Source organism: Lutra lutra, chromosome 4 (genome assembly GCF_902655055.1).
Source record: "Lutra lutra chromosome 4, mLutLut1.2, whole genome shotgun sequence".
NCBI lineage: Eukaryota > Metazoa > Chordata > Mammalia > Carnivora > Mustelidae > Lutra > Lutra lutra.
This window is the reverse complement of record NC_062281.1, coordinates 31,625,071-31,644,550: the sequence shown is the minus strand read 5'-3', so window position 1 is coordinate 31,644,550 and position 19,480 is coordinate 31,625,071. Positions and strand designations below refer to the sequence as shown.

General features: G+C 36.2%; 1 long non-coding RNA gene across 1 annotated transcript; it reads left to right on the top strand.

The window, feature by feature from the left end:
• The first annotated feature begins 2,187 nt into the window (after window positions 1-2,187).
• LOC125099101 (uncharacterized) lies at window positions 2,188-18,863 on the top strand. Its single transcript, XR_007127028.1, has 5 exons — window positions 2,188-2,728; window positions 3,537-3,661; window positions 14,693-14,800; window positions 16,740-16,965; window positions 17,148-18,863. It is a non-coding gene; the product is annotated as an uncharacterized LOC125099101 (long non-coding RNA).
• The last annotated feature ends 617 nt before the right edge of the window (window positions 18,864-19,480 follow it).

The following is a 19,480-nucleotide window of genomic DNA, read 5'->3' as shown; positions in this document are numbered from 1 at the left end:
TAGAAATTGGCATGAACAGTCGAGTAGCAATAGATCTAGGTCACATTGCCATCCGTGGCAATGTTTACATAAAAACAGTTCAGGTCAGAACAGCCCGAGATTGGTCCATGAGCAAAATGTGCCTCAGAGCTCTTCCTCCACTTTCATTTTCCTCTTCACCTGCGGGTCCTGCTATGTTTCCCTTCTGCCCTCAGACACCTGCCCTCTTCTCTTCTAGATGGCAAAAGAATTCTTATCTCAGACATCCCGAGGTTGCTGATTTATAAACTTTCTATGGGGCTTAAAGTTCACAAACTGCTGGCCCAAAAGTATGACAGATGTGCACAAATAAAATGTTCCATGGGAAAGTAATGTTGGAGAATCTGGGATCAACAAACTTAGACAGGCTTACCAACATGCTAACAAGCGCTTCTTCAAAAAAAGACAGAGTATAGGCAGCTTCCTAATGGATATTGGAAGGTAGTTCTAGACATGTGAAAATGCAACACTGTATTTTATCTTCACACTAACTACAAACCATATTTGTCAATTGTAAATTTCCCCTTGAGGTTGGTAACAGTAATAACTCTTGGTGAGCAAAGATAATTCTTTGGGATCTGAATTAATATTCAACTTACTAAATTTGACAAATTTTAAAAACTTAGCTTTCTTTTAACTTTTTAATTCAACCTATGGTTCTTGACCTTTTCTCACTATGTCAACTATTAACAATATGAAAATAAAATCACTTTTCCCTGCATCGAAATAGGGATCAATGAACTCAAACTGAACAAACGAAATCTCCTTAAGCCATCAATGATATTTAATCACATTCCTTTAAGTATTTTAGCTGAATTTATAAATTTAATAATTTGATTTGCTTAAGTGATTCAAATACATGACAGGGTACACTTATGTATACCTCGAGTTGCAAAACCTCTCTAAACCCTTACAGCTAACATTTATATTAAGTGCTAACTCTATGCCAGATACTGTTCTAAGCTTTCCACATATAGAAATTTATTTAATCCTCAATCAATCCCATAAAAGAGCTATTCTGATTTCTACTTTAAGGTCAAGGAATGTTGAGGTATTGAAGCGATGAGTAACTTGTTCAGAGTCACACAGATAAGTGGCAGAGCCCTAATTAATTTAAGACATTAACCTCTCGGTGTAATAAATCACATTCTCTCAGGCATTCCAATAAGTCTCAACTAACTTATATTCTCTAGTAACTTGCACTTAAAAATTACAAAACTGATTATGTCAGATTCTCTTCAACACACATGTACCTTAAATGATGAACACACATTATGAGGAATTTAACAATCTTTTTCTACTAAGGATTGAGTTTGATTTTTTTTTTTAATTTCTATGCCCTCCTAGAGTTTAAAAGTCTCAAAGAACAGTTACCTTGTCAGACACACTGAGGTTATCCATACACTCAGGACCACAGTATAGTTACTTCTCAGTTAGAAACCAGAACCTAGAACATGGAGACCGGGAGAAAAAGCTTCCAGATAATCCTCCTAGAAACATAGTTAGAGTGTTGGATCATTTGTTTTAGTAGTGCCCATGGGGCATTGTGTTCAACCACAATGTAATCTACTTCTGAAATTATAACTACTTCTTCTGGTGTGTGTGTGTGTGTGTGTGTGTGTGTGTGTGTGTGTGTGTGTGTGCGCGCGCGCGCGTGCGTGTGCGCGCTCATGCGCGCATGCACAAAGGACACTTAATTGGATTCTTGTGCCCTTTTTACTGTCTTGTTGCATTCTGTACCATTTTCATGTTTTCTTTCTGGCAACAACTCTCTAGTCCTCCTAGTGATAAATTATTATCAGCAATCTGCATATAAGGAAGCTGAGATCTGGGAACTAAATTGCTTTCCCAGAGTCCAGCAGTGGGCAGAGAGCAGATCTGAGCTACGAGCCCATGTCTCTAGCAGAGTCCACCACGTGTTTATTGCCTCAAAACTGGTTCCTTGTCTGCCTGTTGTGGTTACTCAGGCCGAACTTCCCAACAGCCACTCCACAGCTCTGTATCTCATGTTGAAGTGATTTTCTCTCAACGTCTTTCCTCTGTCTGTGCTTTTGAAAATATTAGCAGTTACTGTTGGGTCCTACATTATCTCATCAGTGAACCAAAAAGTACTCACTGGGTTCCTGTCAGAGGTTGAGCATGGCTCCAGCACTAGGGATATTACAAGAATAAAACAATTTCTTCTGTAAGAAGGGTTAGAGTTGTTCAAACAGGTCCCCCACTCCTGTATTTGTCAGGTTTGTTTTTTCTCCAAGGAACAAAAATCCAACTTCAATTAAATTGGAAGCAAATGGATTAATTTGTGTAACGGAAAACTCTCTGAGCAGAGAGCCAAGCCTTCAGTGTGGCTGGGTCAGAGCCCCACAGGACGTCATAAAGTCTGTCACTCTTGCTCCGACAGTCTGTTTCCACATGTTCTCTGTCTCTATGTCTCAATTTGCTATGTTATGGGTTTTTCCCTGATTTTTCCTGCTGCTGACTACTTCGTGTGGCAAATGAAAATAGCTACAAATCCCCTCATTTGCATTTTCCTTTCATCTGGTGATTTAAGAAGAAACAAGAACATCTCCTCCAAAGCTCTGGGAGAAGAAATCTTGGGAAGAACATTAATTGACCCAGTTTGCGCCACATGCACATGTCTGAATGAATCATGGCAACCAAGGGCATGGAGAGGCGTGGGCCACAAGCCCTGGGGTGGAAACTCTCCCATGTAAGTCACTTGGAAGGGTGAGGGGTGGTTATTTAAAGGAAGGATGGTGGGTAGACAAACTTCCTGGATTACATGTGTATTTTTTCCCCTCTACCTATCTGTTAACTTGGACAAAGTTCTTCTTTAGGAGGTCCCTCTCTCCTTCCCTTCTTTAGTAGATACTGTGTGGCTATTATGTGCTAGTTATTATAAAGAGACAAAAAGAACACATAAGTTTCTAGGAAGCTTACTGTACTAGCAAGGCAGATAGACAACAAATGACTATTAATTTCAACTGTGATAAATTTAAGAAGCAGAAGTACAAGATGTTCACACAGTGTATCGTGAGAAAGTAGTCTGGCCTACAAAGTTAGAGAAAGCTCTCCCGAGGAAAGTATAATTGAGATATTTATTGGCATCTAAATGAAAAAGAATAGTTAACTGGAAAAAATAAAAGAGGAATGAAGATCATGCCAGGGGGAGGGAGAGTGGTAAAGACCCTGAGGTGGGCGGGAATGGTAATTAGACAACTAAGAGGCTGGTCTGACTGGGCTGCATTGCGCATGCAGGAGAGAAACAAGAGATGAAGCTGGGGGGTGAGTGGAGACAGACAAGGAGCCACATCATTCAAGGTCTTGAAAAATCATGGCAAAGTCTGATTTAGAGGGACGATGCTCCATGACTTCACTTATTGAGGTTGGTAACCCAAAGGGATAAAATTAGTAGTAGGAATTCCGGCCTTTAGACATGTGCCCAGCGAAGACAACAACACGTCAGAATATTTGAGGGCACCTGGGTCTTATACACTTTCATCAGTTACTCCATGTAGGTGGCAGCTGGCCCTGCCCAGGAGTATGGTCAGACCAGAAAGAGAGTCACTGCTGAGTGATTCTGCCATCTGACTTCCTCAGCCCAGAGCACATTCAATTTAGTTCATAAGGACGAATGACTCTGGTGAGTATTTTAAAACTCTCCTGAAATAGAAAGGCTGTCCTGCTTTTGAATTGTGAAAAATATAAAAATGCCTAGAACTATGTTCATTCAGCCCTCCATCTTCAATGCTTTGCCAAGTTAACATCTACTCATCATTGAGTAGCATAAGCTCAACTATCACTTCCTTTGAGAGTCTTCCCTGATGCCCGGTCTGGATCAAAATCTATCTGCTACATACTCTTAACCATGGTTCTCTTGCATGATCCTTATAGTTACTAATGACATTTCGTGTGATGCCATGTGAGGTTGTAATAATCACTCATCCCGTCAGATTATAAGTACCACGTGTGACTGTATCCTCCAGTGTGTGGTCCCATGCTAAGCGTATGGTAGGTTTTCAATAACTATTCACAAATAAGTGAATAATCTCAATTTTTCTGATTTGTATATAATCTTCCAGATTTAGATTTGAATCTGGTGATAGTCTAAGAATGTGCTTGGTCTCCAGTTGACTTGCTCATCATGGGCTCTCAGTAGTACTTGCTGGAAGGAATTAAATGAAAAATAGATCAAGGCTGTTTTCAGAATGCCTGAGCCATGTAACTTTCTACATATAATTTGATTAAGAGATCAAAAGCACAGTAGAACGATCCAAGTACTCTTCTTTTGAATTCCTCTCTTTGTAGAGTCACACATTCATGACCTTTGTTCTTGTCTCTGAATCCCTCTATCAGAAAAATGCCTATTGCTGTAACCCCGCAGGGGGACGAGGCACAAGGAAGAGTCTTGGACAGAACCTCTGAGCCAAATAGCAACTTCATCTCATTTGGCAAATACCGTGATATTCATGACATTCTATGACTCAGCTCTTGTCTGTAAAGACCTTTTTAGACATTTTTATTTATTAAGTGTTCAGTGTTTAAACGCTTGTCAATGGAAGAGTATTAAGTGTGTGTGTGCTAGCACACACGTGCATGTGCGTACACACACACACACACACACACACACATCTCATTTGCTGAAAATGTCTCTCAATTTTAGTTCCTGTACCTAACCATAACCCTGATGATTTTATGTTGTCCTTTAACTTTCAGTTTCCTCCCGAATAAACAACATGTCCAGGCCTCCAGCAGTGGCTGGTTAGAACCACTCTGTGCCATGAGCAGTGAAATGTCAGTGATACAAAAATATTCATGGCATTTGGACTTGTAACTGTTGTACAATTCTAGAAGGGGAATCTTGAAGATGAGTTGACATAGCTCCATCAGCAAACATCCCACCGGATGTTTTCTTAAACATTCTGAACAAAGTTCAACTGCCCTTTGGGAGAGAACACACGTTTCTTCCTAATTTATAATTTTTGGAATGATACCAACCAAAAAAAAAAAATCTGAAGAGTTCATTAGAGGAAAAAACGTCCAAATGTAATAATACATGACTTGCCCATTATTCCACAGAATCACGTAGTTCTTTTTAAGTATCTCAGCAGTCAATTAGTACCATTCCTTTGAGGAAACACTAGACCCATTTTGTAGTCATTGTGGAAGAAACAGGAAAGCTTTACTCTTCTGAAGTTAAGAAACTTCCTGGATGAAGGTTAACTTCTTAGAGAATGTGTTAAAGTTTCAGATCATGAAAAAAAAAAACAAAACCCCAAACCTCAGATTATGCTTAAGAAGCAATGTAATGCATTGCAAATTTTAACTTTGCACAACAGCAGAATTCAAAGTGATCTACATAAACTTTTATTTTTTTCAAATACAAGTTGTCTTATGTGTTTTTTTTAAATGATGAAGGACCTAATGACTTAGAAAACCTGTAATATTCATATAACACAGTGTGGAAAATATTTATGCCTCATTTAATTACTTTTGCAAATTTATCTTATTTTTTTTCTTTAGGTCAGTGCAGACCAGAAATGAAGTAATTGACTTTATTAATAGTCGTATTAATAGTGAAGGAAAATTCCTTTTGCTTTATAATCTCATCAATTTATTGTTTTTGCAAACAATGTTAGTGTGAAATTTTTTTAGTGAAATTATTTCACTATTTTTTTAGTGAACTTATTTCACTATTAGCAAATTTGAGTACTTTTTCACATTTCTATTGGTCATCAATGTTTCTAGTGAAATATCTGTCCACGACTTTCCTTGTTTCCTGTCTTTTCCTTATATACTGGTGGAAGTATTTATAGCTTGTATAGAGTCTTGTTTAAGAAATTCTTTGCTAAATACAGCTTATAAAATTGTTCTTATAGATATTTTCCAAAAGTTTTAAAGTTTTGTCTTTCAGATTTCAATCCTGATTTAATATGTTTGGAATTGTTTGTAAATTGGGAGGTAAAGATCCATATCTATTTTTCCCATATAGATATTTAAGTACAATGTACCGACGAATAGTCTTTCCTTTTCCCATTTGTCTGCAATGTATCTCTGTCCTGTATTCGTTTCCATGGATTTTGTGTCATTTTCGAGCCCTCTATTTGATTTAATTAGAAAATGTGTTCAGTGTTCTACTATCACGTTGTCTCATTCACTATAGCTTTAAAAATTTTTTGACATTTAATAAGTCATTTCCCTCTAGCTAATTCCTCAGGAATGTTTTTGTTCTTCTTGGCCCTTTTCATATAAATGTAATATTCATCAAAGAAAACTCCTATTGAATTTTAATTCTATTCACACAAATTTATAGATCAAATAGAATTGAAATTAAATTCTATAAGCTCTTGTGTCCTATACATAACCATGTTATATCTTTCCATTTATGTAGGCCTTCCTAAAAAACATTTTTAAAAGTTTGACAAATGTCTCCAAAACAGTCTTTGAGATCATTTACTAGATTTATTCCTATGTGCTTTATATTTTCAGTTGCTATTGCAAGTATTTTTTTTTCTTTTTTAAAACAATTCTTGTCTAAAATTTTCTTTCTGGTGTAAAGAACTACAATGGACTCCTGTAATAATTATTTATCCATCTGCTAAAATCTCCAATTAATTCTAATAATAATTTATCCACTTAGAATTCTGGGTTTTGAGAATCTGAAAGAAAATACTATCATTTATTCCTTTCAAATCCTTATACATTTAATTTGTTTTATTTTCTTGTGTAGTCCATATGATCTTTCTTTGTTAATAAAAAGATATCTTTTCTTGGTTTTGTTTGGTTGTAATGTGAACCAAAATATCAAGGCTATGAAATGGTATTTGGAAGAAAAATTTCAATCATGGATCAAAGTTATTAAATTGTTGTAGGGTTACTCAGGTTTCTTTTTTAATATTTTATATTTTATGACAATTTTGGTATTTTTTAAATCTAGGAATTTATTTCAGCTAAATTTTCAATATTTTGACTAAAAGTTTTTATAATATCTTTTATGTCTTTGCTTCATCTCTAACTACGCCACCTCTAATTTATTATTATAAAATAATGACCAGTTTTAAGTACTTTATATTTTTAAATATTATTTCTTCTTTGACATATAAGTATTAATATTTTAAAAGTTTATTTTCTTTTTTATGATTTCTAAAGCTGGATTTGGATAACTATGTCTGTATTTAAAGATCTTTGAAATTTGTTTTGAAATGCTATATGGGGTTGTAAATTATATAGATACCTAAAATGTAGTAATTATATATCATTCTTGCTAAAATATATATACTTTATTTATGTTGGCAAAGAATATGTATTTGCAATAGTTGGATCCAGTATTCTGCATATGTCTATTAAATCAGTCCTATTAAGTATGTTCAAATCTGTTACAGCCTTAGCAAAGACTTGTATATGCTACTATACCAATATTGAGAATTATTTAAATGTCCAATATTTACAGTGATTTGTCAATTTCTTAGGTAGATATGTCAATACTTTCTCTTTCTAGATCTCTTTATATTTGTAAAGTTTCATAAGTGCATTAATTTAGATCTGTTATGTCACCCTTAAAATTAAATATTTACCATTATGTGATGACTTTCCTTATCAGTAATATTGCTTTTTGCTTTGAAATTGATTTTCTGTGTTATTAATATAGCTAAAGTAGCCTTGTTTTGATTTACAGTAACACAGCATATATTTTTTAATCTTTTGTTTTTTGTAAATAATACAAAATCAGATTTCATTATTCAGTCTAACAATCTTTGATTTTCAAGAAGAAATCGTTTCACTGACATATGTCATATGTGATATATTTGGATTAACTTCTATCATCATATATTCTATCTGCCATCTTCTACTCTTATTTTTTTCTTACCTTTTTTTAATTAATATTTTCTTCTTCCACCATTTTATATTTTCTCCGAAGTTTGGAGATATAAATGTCATATCTTTACAGGCTAACCAGATTTTGGCATAGTCAAGTATTGTCTCTGGCAAGGACACCTATGCATTAATTCATTGAACAAGCCCTCTGTCTCCTGTTTTGCTCTCAGCAGCAGTGAGAAGGGTCTCTCTCTTGTAGTACAGGCTTCCCAAGTGCAAGTTCCAGAATGGTGATGTGTGTATTTTATGTTCCAATGTGGTGGTTAGAAGGAGCAAAAGCCTCTTATATTCTATGGCTGTTGAAAATGAATTTGAACACATCAAAAACACCATCACAGATGGTGTTGGGTAAGCCACCAGTGGAAAACTGTAATATTTCTTGATAAATTTTGGTTCAAAATCTATTGGCTCAGAATGAAGTCAGGAAACCAGATCTAGATGAGCAGAAAAGGAGTGTCAGGTTCAGCTGATGACATTTTCCTAACCCTTCCTTGAGCAAGTCATGCATGTGTGTTAGTGAGGAGCTCATACTTTTGAAAGAAATCTGTATTTGTGCTGGTTGAGCAAATAATAGTTCACTCTACACCTGCTCAGCTTAATGGAGACTTTCAGTGCTTTCTTCACTGTATTGTGCTCTAGGGTTAGAAACCTGGGCTTCAGGATTTGATTGTTGATGTGTGCATCCATTTAAGATATTCCTACACTTGTCTCATCTGTTTCTGGCAGAACTCAGCAAGAAAACTAGGCTCTAAATTCTAAAAGGAAAGCAATGCAAGAGCCAGCTTTAAATGTTCTTTGGAGATTTTTAAAAAAGACATTTATATTTAATTTTCTGTATTGGTAAAATACACATTTCAAATGTAAATGGGGACATGGTTAAAATCATCACTATTTACTGGGATTTTAGTTTATTTTTATATAAACTTTAGAACATGCCCTGGGGTAGTATCTAGTCCTATCACAATATACTTGACTGTAATTATCTAATTTAATGGGTGCCTAAAAAATAAAAGCTAAACCAATATCCTCCAATACACAATGATTAAGTCATTTTTATACTTAACTCATATTTCTTTCTTTTTGGGGGTATACTTGTAGACAACATATAGCTGTTTTGGTTTTTTAAGTATAGTTGACACACAATGTTATACTAGTTTCAGTTGTACAGCTTAGTTATTTGACAATTCTATATATCATGCTATGTTCACCACAAGAATAGAGGTCATCTGTCCCGTTACATCATTTTTACAATATCATTGACTGTATTCCTTATGGTCTGCTTTTTATTGCCATAACTTACTCATTCCATAACTGGAGGCCGACATCTCCCACACCCTACCTCCCTCCTTTCTGGGAAGAGACCATCAGTTTGGTCTCTGTATTTATCTTTCTAATTCTGCTTTCTCTTTATTAATTTTTTAGATTCTATTTGTGAGTGGAATCATATGGTATTTGTCTTTCTCAATCTTGCTTATTTCACTTAGCATAATACCCTTCAGGTCCATCCATGTTGTCTCAAATGACCTGGTCTCATCTATTTTTATGGCTGTGTAATATTCCATTGTGTATATACCCCACAATTTCCTTATCAATTCAGCTGTTGATGGATACTTAGGTTGCTTCCATGTCTTGGCTATTATAAATAATGCTGCAGTAATCATAGGGGTGCATATGTCTTTTCAAGTTAGTGTTTTTGTTTCCCCTGGGTAAATACTCAATAGTAGAATTACTGGATCATATGGTATTTCCATTTTTAATTTTTTGAGGAAACTCCATGCTGTTTTCCACAGTGGCTGTACAATTTATGTTCACCAATAGTGCATGAAAGTTCATTTTTATCCACATCCTTGCCAACACTTGCTGTTTCTTGTCTTCTCGATTTTAACCACTGTGACACATGTGAGGCGATACTTCATTGTGGCTTTGATTTGCATTTCTCTAATGGTTAGTGATAATTGAGCATCTTCTCATGTGTCTGTTGACCATCTGTAGGCCTTTGGAAAAATGTCTTTTTAGGTCCTCTGTGCCCTTTTTAATCAGATTTTTTGTTTTTTGTTTTTGTTTTTGTGTTGACTTGTATAAGTTCTTTATGTATGTTGGGTATTAACTTCTTATTGGATATATTATTTGCAAATATCTTCTCCTATCAGTAGCTTGCCTTTCTGTCTTGTTGATGGTTTCCTTTGCTGTGCAAAGGCTTAATGTTATTTCTTTATCATCTAATATACAAATTTACAGGCTGATGATCTTTAAGATGGATATTTTAAAACTCACCCTCTGAAAACAGCATTGGAAAATTAACATATGCATGCTATTTAATACTCTCTAAAATTATTGGGGTTACTATCCTCAAATATCATTTTTGTCATGTCTCATTTGAACTTCTGAAGTTTAAGTCCATCCAATGTCCATAAAAGTATAAGCATAGGCTTTTAGACTTGAGTCTTTAACTGGCAAATGATCTAAATCATGTAAAACAGTGTTTCTTGATATGTGAGCTATGGAATAATAGTATCTAGGAATATTCATGCATGTTAATTACTCACAAAAATTTCAGTTTTTACATAACTTGGGGAAATTCTGGATTAAACATATCTAAACAGGATTCTTCATTGAAATGCTATATTATGCTAAAATGTTCCATGGCTCTAGATAGCATTCAGGCAATATTTTATTCAGTCCCTACTGTGTGCCAGGAATATCACCATGTTTTGCTTAAAGAGATGTCAACAAATCTGGCATGGTTTCTGTCCTCATAGAATTTTTAGAGTAATGGGAAGAGAGAGATTAAACAAATAAAGACATAAGTATGTAGATTGCAATAAATTATGTTGTGCCACAAAGAGAAAGAATAAGATGTCATAAGAGTGAATGAGTACGAATTTAATTGGAAGACAGATTAAGAAAGACCTCTAATAAGAAGTGAGATTCAAGCTGAAGCTAAAAGAAGTAAAAATTAGTCAGATAAAGAGGGGCATTTCAGGCAGAGTGAACAGCAAGCAAATCCAAAGCCTTGAGACAAAAGAAAGTTTGCTGCCTGAGAGGAAGAAATGGCCAATGTGGTTAGGGTAGAGTAAGCAAGAGGTCCAAGACGAAGCAAAAGAAATAACAAAAGGTAAATTCATACAGAATTTACAGGCCATAGAAAAGATGATTTTAAGTAAAAAGGATTTTGATGAGGGTACTACTTTAAAATAGTATTTTCCTGAAGAAAAATATAGTACTACATTCACCTTTCCCCAACAGTATTTGACCATAGAAACATTTTGATGAGATATTTCCTGGGAGCAGTATCTTTGGAAAACACACGGATAATACTTTTACAAATTTCACTCTTAATCAAGGATTGTGTGCTCAGATTGTAAGTGTCACTAAACAATAGAAGAGACTTTACCAGTTCAGATATATTTATCACTATCAGAAACATTTAGTATCAGAAACATCAGTATCGGAAACATCTAGCCACCAACCTGGATGGATTTGGGGCTCAAATGTTAATAGGACTCAGTTTCTTTTCATCTATCAGTCCTTCCTGTCCCTCTTTTTGGTTTCATTCGGAGGCCCCATAAAAATGATCTCAGAAGCTGTAGGATTTTCCACTGTGGTGGCAAAATGGGTGACATCTCCTTAAATGCATCCAGATCATGAGCCAGTGGAAAAGGAGCCCTTTTCACGACATTCCCTGGATATCCACTGCTTCTTGCTACATCTCCCTGATGTACCCAGCTGGGAACCAGTCACCAAAGGAACCATAGTAATAGGATATGTTGAACAGTTTAGGTCTAGGTAATCTGCAGCCTTGACTGTTCAGATTGCAGACGTAACTCTAGGATGTATACTACTGGAGGGAGTGATGCTGGGGAGGTAAAGAGCAAAACTCCAGTAAAGGCTTTTTTTTAAATTTTTTTAAGTTACTGTTAATTTATGTGGATAAATTCATGTTTGAAGTAATCATGTTGTTTCTTGTTAAAAGTATAAAAAGGCAATACAATCAAGTTTCTAAAAGACCGTGAAAACAATGTGCTATTTGTTGGTTCTGGGTGGTTATAGAAAGTAGAAAAATTATGGAATAATGAAATAGGATACTTCTGCTATTACTACCACTAACAATTCACCTCTGTGACTTTCTTTCTTTTTCTTTTTTTTGGGGGGTGTCCTCCTTATTTACATGAAAATTATTCTACCTAGAAAAGTGAATCACTATATAATGTTATATATTTCATTTAAATTATTGTCTGAGGCCATTCCATTGTGTGCTTTTTTTTTTAAGATTTTATTTATTTATTTGATAGACAGCTATCACACGTAGGCAGAGAGGCAGGCAGAGGGGGAGGGGAAGAAGATTCCCCGCTGAGCAGAGAGCCCTATGTGAGGCTCGATCCCAGGACCCTGAGATCATGACCTGAGCCAAAGGCAGAGGCTTTAACCCACTGAGCCACCCAGGCACCCTCCACAATGTGCTTCTAAATACTATACCTTTCACTATAAGCACCTTCTTGCATGTGTGTGCATACATACACACACATACGCATACTGTATATATGTGTGTATGTATAATATACAAACCTTTACAAAAATATAAATCTTGAGATTATAAAGGATGATTTTATGGTTAGATTCTCTAATCAAAATGTTCTCTAGAGAACTTTTAAGATAGTAATAACTATTGGAATTTATAAGAGGCAGTCCAACTTCTGAGCATGTAAAATAAATTTTAGGAGTATAAAAGGGAAAAAATGCTCTTCTCTGAGAAGATAATATGGCCTAAGTGATCAAAATAGACTGAGATAAACTGTGGAGCCTGCATAAAAACTACAGGTCAGGGAAAAGCTATGACCCTTACAACATCAACTAGCAACATATTTTTAGTCTTACAGATGGTGGTTAACACTTCTGGTCATTTATACTTTGTTCCTCATTTTATGACTGTTGTCTAAAAATAACTGGGGCTCTAACAGGGCAGAGAGTGTCAGAGAGGACTTTGTGGATAAAATGAGACTTTAGGGGATATTTTTAAAAGGGGGGTGTTGGAAGAGCAAGGTAGAGAATCCTAATAGAAAGTCAAAAAGAGAGGAAGTGTTTGGCAAATGGAATCCAATTGTTCTCACTTCGATAATAGGTCCTGTTTCCCTCAAATCCCAAGAATTATCCCAGAGCAAATTCTTAAGGATTTCCAGATTGTTAGACAACCAAGGACAGATTGTATTTTCTGATTTTATTCTGGATATTTGTGTCCCTCTTAATTCCCCTCTCATCCTGGAGAAAGAATAGAACTAGATTTGCCTTTAGAAGTGAAGAGAAAAGCAAGTATGCTTTTTAAAAATTAGTTCTTTTGAATTAGGCACCTAAATAAGCAGTTTCAAAGCCGGTGGGTTTTAAGCATAAATATTATATAAATGTACTTTCATACTTAGAAGCTATTGAGTATTAAAATTTTATATAATATATTCATCATTTATCCTGTGACATTTCTTTTTTTGGTTCATGTACTTTTGTAAAAGTCCAAATTTACAAGAGTTTATCCCTAAAATCTAAAATATGCAAAAATTTTAGATTTAGGATTCTAAAGTATCTTTAGACTTTATAAGTAAAGGGATTGATAAACAACTGATTGTCACATGGTTCCATGAAGTAAATAAAGCATCTTTGCAAATTCTATAAGAATTATTTTATTAATGTAACTGCTGCAATTACTTCCTTCCCTATACAAAATCCCATGCATAATGTTCTGGCAATATAATGCAGTGCTTTTAAGAATTAATATATATTAATTCAAGCCACACATATAAATAATGGTCTATTTTCTGAATGAGTCCTGAAAAAATTAAGTATTATGCCATGTTTATTATTTTTTTCAAATGATAGATTCTTGGGGAGCTGGCTGGGTTAATCGGCAAAGCATGCCATTCTTGATCTCAGGGAGTTCAAGCCCCATGTTGGGAGTAGAGATCATTTAAAATTTAAAAGTTCCAGTCTCCGTGCTCCGTGTGGGGCGGGGTGGGGGGGGGTCTGTTTGTGTTTCTTTTTCTTCCTCTTCCTCTGCCCCTCCCCCCTGTCTAAAATAAATAATTCTTTAAAAAAATTTAAAAATTCAAATGATGGAGTCTAGCATTCATATATATGAAAGAATACTAACATTTATATATGTTTAACTAAGATTAAATTAGTGTAAAAATGTTTTTGTTTTGTTTTTAAATTTTTAAAGATTTTTATTTATTTGATAGAGAGGACAAGCATCAGCAGGGGAAGGGCAGAGGGATAAGCAGACTCCCCGTTGAGGGGGGGAAACTTGATGTGGGACTCTACCCAGAACCCTGACTGAGATCACCACCTGAGCCAAAGTCAGAGGCTTAACTGACTGAGCCACCCAGGTGTCCATAAAAATGTTTTAAAACAGATACCAGCATATTAAAGCTTTGTCAATGCAGTATATTATAAATCATCAGATATTATTAAACTCCCATTAATGCTAAATTTTGAAAGAATTTTCCAGTTAGATTAATAACCATGAAGCTAGTTGTTTAGAAACATGGCTTATATTTTTTTAGCTTTATTGAGGTATACTTGACAAATGGGCATGTATATGTTTAAGATACACAAATTGCTGTTTTGATACATGTGTGCATTATGAAATTAACACTACACTCAAACTAATTAGCATATCAATTACCTCACATACTTACTATTTTCTTCCTTTCTTCAGTGGTGTGAACATGTAAGATCTATTTTCTTGGCAAATTTTAAGTATATGATAGAGTTATTGTTAATTATGGTCATCATGTGGTATCTTTGCTTCTAGATTCCACATAAAAGTGAGCTCACTCCTTTGAAATGACGGAAAGCACACACTTCAATTTGTTATTGTTTTTCCTCATACTGAAATAAAGCACTGAAGCTCAAAATAGAGGTGAGAATGAAGTTTGGCTTCTCCTGGTGCTATGCGCCCCCATCTCACAAGCCTGCCTGGATGTTTGAGGTGCCAGGGCCCTCCCTGCCAACTCGAAGAGGACTACTGTTTCCCGGGCTCCCAACACAATGCTGGCTCCTTGTTTTTATACTCCTGGTCTGGGGGGTGAGGGGGGGACAGGGAAGGGGAGTGGACTGTCCCAAGAGATCCATTCTGTCGGGAAAGGAGAGCTGAGTTGCCAGGTGGGAGGGGAGAACTGGCAAGGAGATCTTCATGGCAAACCAGGAATGGGGCGTTCTTGACTATTCTCTTCCCTGGTGTGTCATGATCCAGGGAATGAAAAGAAATTTGACCCTGGATTAGTCCCCTCCTTGGATTTTCCTTCCACCATGTTCTCACGCACTAGGACCAGCTGCCCATTCTGAGTTCAGAGCAGCCTCTTCAACCATTACTGACCTAACCTGACTTGTCAGGAAACCCATCCCGCCCCAACCTCCAGATCGGGCCTGGCTGCTCTATTCTGTACCAAGTACTGGAGAATAGTGTCAAGTTCTTAGTAGCCCTGGTAGCTCCTAGATTCCCATCTTCTCCCTTCGGAGGTCAAACCAACTCTTCATCTATAGCCACAACATGCATTTGCAGCAACACAGTGAGATGTGACTGATGGGCTTTGAACCTGGTTGGCCTGGGAAAGCAGTAGGGGGCGGATAGAGCTGTCTTTCCTTCTGTCTCCATCTGTCCCTACCCTTTACATGCCCCACCCTACTCCCACCAAAAAGTAAAAAAATCAGGATGTTTTTCACTGTCCATTGCTTTGTGTTTTAATAAACAATTTGCAGTGAAAAAAAATGATCTCACTCTGTCTTTCTCTGACTTTTCACTTACCACAATGCCCTCAGAATCCATCTATGTTGTTACAAGTGCCACATTATCTTTTTTTTTTTAAGATTTTGTTTATTTATTTGACACAGAGAGAGGGAAATCACAAGTAGGGAGAACAGCAGGCAGGGAGAGAGGGGGAAGCAGGCTTCCTGCTGAGCAGAGAGCCTGATGTGGGTCTCGATCCTGGTACCCTGCGAGCATGACCCGAGCCAAAGGCAGAAACTTAACCCATTGAGCCACCCAGGCACCCCACAAGTGCCACATTATCTTATTAAAACAAACAAACTAGGAGAGGATTATATCAGATTATATTAGCTTTCTAGCTGATTTATATAATGGCTACCTTCGCATTAAAGTAGAACTCAAGAATTCCAATTTTTTTCTCTTAATTTATGTAACAATGTGGGTAGCCCAAAACACAGGTCATGGGCTAGAACATTACGTTTAGCTCATATATAGGTAAGACAGAAAAGATATATCCTTGTCCAGTTTACCTTCCCTACATTTTAAGATTTTACATGGCATGTTCTATTCAGTTCTCTTCACAATTTCTGTGAGCTCCTGGGCCTGGGTTCTAATCTGTATCAGTCACAACGTAACTGATTCCTCCTCCTTTCAGTAAACATACCTTCTGTACACATGGAAATGGACTTAGCTTCCTATGATCCAGATCCCAGAGTCCTCAAGCTGGAGCTATGTTAGTGCCAAATCAAAGGAAACTCAGCAAAAGTAGAAATAGTGAACTTTACTTTCATGATTGCCACCTCCCATCTAGTCTCCAAATGCACTAAATAGTGCTATCTTATCACCAAAAACCACAAAAACCCAAACCTAATTATTATAATTTCTAAGTGCTGATTTTTTTTTCCCTCTTCAACATCTACATTGTTCATTCCTTCCTCTCCATTTTTGCCGTGTTCTCCCGTAATATCTTTCAAAAGTGTCCTCTTAATGGGATACTTAGCTTCTTAATATATGTACTAATAATAAGGAACTTATGAAGGAAAATGAATAACAAAGATAAATTATTAAAATCTATAATTATAATCTCTTTCAGGTAGCAGTGTTGTCCCTAAGCTGAAAGCAAGTGAAAATCACAGTCATGTGCAGCAGCTACTTTTTCTGAAGTCAGATACCATCAGCAAGGTCTAACTAAGGTTGGAAAAGGCAGTTACTCTTATTGAAGAGTGCCCAGACCCAGACACAACTGTATCTTGTAGAGAAAGAACTGGATCATGAATGGTGAAGGTGAACAAGAATATCTAGCTTTGTTTAGGAAGAAGGTAAGTCTTTAAATCTAGAGACCTGGTCCTGATTTATTAATTTGCCATGTGATGTTAGCTAAGGTCTTCACTTATCTGGGCTTCAGTTTTATTCATTTTTAATGTGTGTGTGTGTGTGTGTGTGTGTGTGATATTTCTGTTTTCTAAATTCACTCCTAAGTGCTAATTCTATAATCCATTAGGGTGAAGAGAGATAAAGGCACACGGATCAGATGAACACTTTTGAGAACCTACAAGCTGTGTCAGTGGCAGTTGCTGTGGTGCTAAAATAAGTGAAGCAGAAGGGTTCTATGCCTGGGAATCAAATGGCATCAATAACAATGGCAACCAGGATCGCCAAGAAATGATTCAGGGAGAAGGGAGCTTTCTCTCCCAAATATACATATCTCAATGTGAGAAGAGAGGTGGACAGAGTTGGAGAAACTAGAATTGCTCCTTCCTACCACTAACCTCTCCCATCAACAGATTGTAGCAAGGAGTAAACGTCCTCAGTTACTGGACCAGCTGTGGACTCACTGGTCAAAGTGGACGAGCACAGTTTTTCCTCAGAGATTTGGATATGGCAAGTAAAAAGAAAGCAATTTTCCCCTCTTTAATGGCTAACCCTGTAACGTTTGGGAGATGTTAATGGGCATAATTTCCACCATAGGGCCAAGATAAGGGGAATCCACTAGAGAGGAAGAGAAAAGGATCAAGTGGAGGTTCAGAAAGGTGAAGATGAGAGACAAGGAGAGTCCTGCTGGCTGTGAAGTTCCCCTTCCAGTTCCTGAGACCTCACAGCATTCTTGTCCTGGGATTCTATGAGACACTCCAGTGTTTTTTTGACTTACTATTAATGAATTGTTTTTTTCCTTAAATTAATCTGAATGAGTTCTGACTCTTACCAGCTGATGGGAGCTGGAGTCAAATATATGTTTGACTGTAAGTTAAAGCTTTTAATACTTTCTGTGACTATTGGGGTATTTTTGTTGATGAATTGTTAGATAATAGGTATTAAACATAGATTATTTTCTTTAATGTCCCTTTTGGAGTAGGCAATAATATCCCTTTTGTAGAGATGAATAAACGGAAGTTTACAAGATTTTTCTAATTCACCCTGAGTCGGACAGCTATTAAGTGGCAAGAATGTTTTCAAACAGCCTTCCATGAGCTGGATTTCAACTTCAATCAGTTTAACCGCAGGTTCTTGCCTTTAACCACTATTTCATAAGATTAGGTAAGATACGAGCTGCTACTGGGAAATCTGAGATAGAGAAAATGTACCAAATACTAACTTTCCTAAACTTTCTAATTTCCCAGAAAAGGAAATCAATATGGTTCTGAGTCAGGAATGGAGATATGAGAAGAAAGTGGTCAGTGTTTAGGGAAGCTTGGTATCAAAGTTTATCTTGTATGTCAGATTCTGTAATTCTAAAAATTGGAGTCTTCATGGAATTGTTAAGGAAAGGAAATTATGTAAGAGTTAGTCATTTAGAAGTGAAGCCTGTGCATCACTGGCTAGTATTTACCAGTGCCAGAGGTCAAAAACTACCACTTCAAGCATTAGTGGATTCCCCCTCAATGAATTTCTCCCAGGCTGTAGGACCTTATAACTTTTTTCAAGTCCAGCAATGTTGCCTTCATAAGTACTTTTAATCACAAACATTCAGTTGGCCACAAACACATTCCTGTCCAATTCCCTCATCTGTGTCTTCTAAAGAGTGAACTGAACTGTTAACTTCTTTTAAACAAACGGAATAGTTGAAATGTCTGACTGCTTCCTATCAGTATAAAAATATGAATTTGTACAACATCTGCAACTCATTTCAGCTGGATTAAGCTTTACCCAAAGAAGGACAAAAAAAAAATGTTGTCTGTAACAAGGGAAGACTAATGTTCTCAATGGAAAGAAATGAATATACTCACAGATTTTAATGTTGGTTAACATAAATATGGCTTTAAAGATTAAATGAGAAACATCCTTTCTTTTATGATTAATCATATTTCCAGATGATCAGTAGTGTCCAGTCATAAAGACTGTAACATTGTTAAGGAGTAGGATTTGAAGTATAATACAAAAATCAATAGCAATAACTATAAAATAGTTGATCAAACTTTATAAAATGTCATGCTGCTTCATAAGGAATGGTAAAAATGTGCCTTTGAGGGTTTTTTTCATTGAAAGCCTTTGCAATCTTTCTCCATGAATGAACTAATCAGTATCTTTTCAACTAACCAAAGTTATATAACAATATTAAATAGATATAAAAAATTTTATAAGTACCTATAACCCACCACTGCAAATCAACAACTCTCTCAAGCGTGCGTGGTGCTGAAGCAGATAAGGGAGTGAGGCTAGACCTCTCAGGGCTAATACATGGGCTGAGTCATGGATTCCATGGTCAATACTTCTTTTTTTAAATTCATACCTGGGCATTCTCAGCCCACTAGAGACAATCAGTTTCTTAATAACCAATCAGTTTATCAAATCATTCAATAAGCCATTCAGGAAGCATGGCACAGAGGATGAGAGAAA